We start from the raw sequence: 2,781 nt of genomic DNA, 5'->3' as shown, positions 1-2,781 counted from the left end.
CAATTAATGGAGTGACAAGTGTCATTTGAAGATTTATTCTTACCTTTTGACCTTTTGACCTTTTGACCACTATTCATGCCTTTACCATTTAAACCAAAATTAACCCAAAATTCTTCTTATTTTGAAGCTCCTTCGCCAACTTTCTTGCTGGGAAGAAAAGAAAAGAAAGCTCTCAACTTTCTTGCCTCTAAACTTGCTCAATCTTTCAAGCCAACTGATTAAACTTGAATTTCCTCCATAAAAATCCTTAGCTTAGTAGTAGTAAGGTTGTTGGTGAAGTTGTTTGGAAGAAATTGGTGCTAAGTTGCTTTCTTTCTTGAGATTGCAAGGTGAGTAACTAGGAAATTCTTTCTTTAGTCTTGATAATGTCAAATTAATGACTTGTGTTGGTTAAAGATGCGATTTGGTGGAAGATTTCTTGATTTTGGTAGAAATTGGTGAAGTTTTATATTTATGTATGAATTTTCTGTTTTCATATGAATATGATTATGTGGTCATGTATTATGATTGGAGATGATAGTTAAGGAAGCTAGAAGGTGGAAAAAATGGTTAATTGCAAGCAATTTCTGTTTTGGAAAGAAAATTGGAAAGTTAGGGTTTCTTTGATTTACATTCTGCCTGGCACTGTAGCTCATAGTTAGAAGCCGAATTGGCCTTGGGTTAAAACATGAAAGTTGTAGAGAATGATATTTTAGAGATTTCTACAAAATTTCAGGTCAATCAGAGTAGCGTAACTCGAGAAAAGACAGAATTACCCTTGCTGCCCTGGTTTTACCCGAATTTGATAGTTGCGTCTGTAATTGGTTATTTGGTTGGGAATGCTTCGGAATTGGTTGTTAAGGTCTTCTGATGAAATGTGGCCTTGTATCTTAGCTTTCATATGGCTTTGGAATTACTGGATTTCGACTTAGGTAACATGCGATTTGTGAACCTGTTTTTGCGGTTCTGGTGTTGTATCTTGCATTTTTGACCTGGTTACACTCGAAATTGGACAGAGTTTCCTTCTTCAACATTGTAGCGCTATCTCTTAGCTTCGAAACGGTGTATCTTTCACCTTCATCCGATAATCATAGTGCCTTTGGTGCTAAAACCTCAAACTGACGTCAAAAACTGTTTTCCGAGTTAGAGCTTAACTTTCATTTCCGGTCATTTTCCTAGCTAAATCTTGTATTTGAATGACTTTGAGCCTATTGAAAGGCTGTTGTGATGAAGTTATATTTCATATGACTTGGGACTGGTTGAGCAACATAATGAAAGCCATGACGGCTGGAAGTAAGCCAAATGTAGGGAAAATGACTGTCCGCATCTGGAAAGCATCTTGATGCTTTGAGTTTGAGATGAAGGCTGGATTCGGACAACGGTTAATTTATTATGATGATGATTCCTGAGCCGGGAGCGGAGTAGTAACCCCAAACTATTGTTAAAATTCTCGTGAACATGTTTTCGTGCATTATTTACTCACATGCATCTCATTGCTGCTTGCATGTGAATTCATGATATTATTTTGCTTCAATTGACAGTTTTTGGGGATAGTTCTTGTGCTGGACACCACGTCATCCACCTTCTGTTCATTTGGAGCAAATGGCTCCGGAGCTCAAAAAGGGCTCCCTCTTACTGTTTACTGTTTACTGGATCTTATTATGGGCGTGGTGTGTTAAAGTGCAATGATTTTCACTGGCTCACGAGAGCATAATATGCTACATTGATCTCGGAATCAATTTGACATCATTGAAAATACGTTTACTGTGAAAATATATTGAGACTGCTTTTACTGCGTTACTCACTGAGCTTCTAACTCACCCCAAAAATCTTGTCATTCCCCTCCACAGGCTCGTGGCCGAAGGAAGGCTTGTAGTACTTATACACGTGACTGGATGGCTTATATCTTGTACAGTTTGCGATTTCGAATCATTATGTATAATTTGGGAATAGTTTCCGCATCGCTTAATAACTTGTATTTTTATTGGGAAAGAAGAGGAATTTGATTGTAATATTTGAGATATATATTGTATGTAATCTATTTTGAGGATGTTTATGTAAGTGATTGAGTCCCCGGCGAGAGTTTGGGCAGGCGGGTCCCGCCGAACCCTTTGGTACCTAGGGTGAGGGTAGCGGGCTGTCACAGGTGGTATCAGAGCTCTAGGTTTCAGACTCTCTTCTGTAGTGTATCCTAGGCTTGAAGTTTAGGATGCCGGACTTGTGGGTTGTGGGTTGAAATATCAGTGATTTTCTTGCGGATGGTCTGACTTGATTGATACAGATGGAATGTCGAGACGACATTCTTTTAAGGAGGGAGATGCCGACGCCCCGAAAACATGAGTTGAGAACCCGTAAAACTGTTCCATTTTCTAGGTTTTATTATCTTTAATGGCATGTTTTCTGCATTTTCTTGATTAGGAAAATTTCTAGATACTTTTAAGGAGCAGATATAGTTTTTAGATGATTTTTCTAGTATCGAATAGTTTTTGAGAAATTAAGAGCGTATATCGGACGTGGGACCCGCTAGTGCGGAAAGTTCGGAAAAATTCGGCCAACTAGGTTAAGTTTTGGATACTGGGTTTAAATTTACCGGGTGTTATGAGATATTTAGAGGTTACCATGTGGATTGGTGTGAGAGAGACAAAAGGTTAGGTATGCAATTAATGGAGTGACAAGTGTCATTTGAAGATTTATTCTTACCTTTTGACCTTTTGACCACTATTCATGCCTTTACCATTTAAACCAAAATTAACCCAAAATTCTTCTTATTTTGAAGCTCCTTGGCCGACTTTCTTGCTAGGA

Source organism: Coffea eugenioides, unplaced genomic scaffold, assembly GCF_003713205.1.
Source record: "Coffea eugenioides isolate CCC68of unplaced genomic scaffold, Ceug_1.0 ScVebR1_1426;HRSCAF=2273, whole genome shotgun sequence".
Classification (NCBI taxonomy): domain Eukaryota; kingdom Viridiplantae; phylum Streptophyta; class Magnoliopsida; order Gentianales; family Rubiaceae; genus Coffea; species Coffea eugenioides.
Note: the sequence above shows the minus strand (reverse complement) of the source record.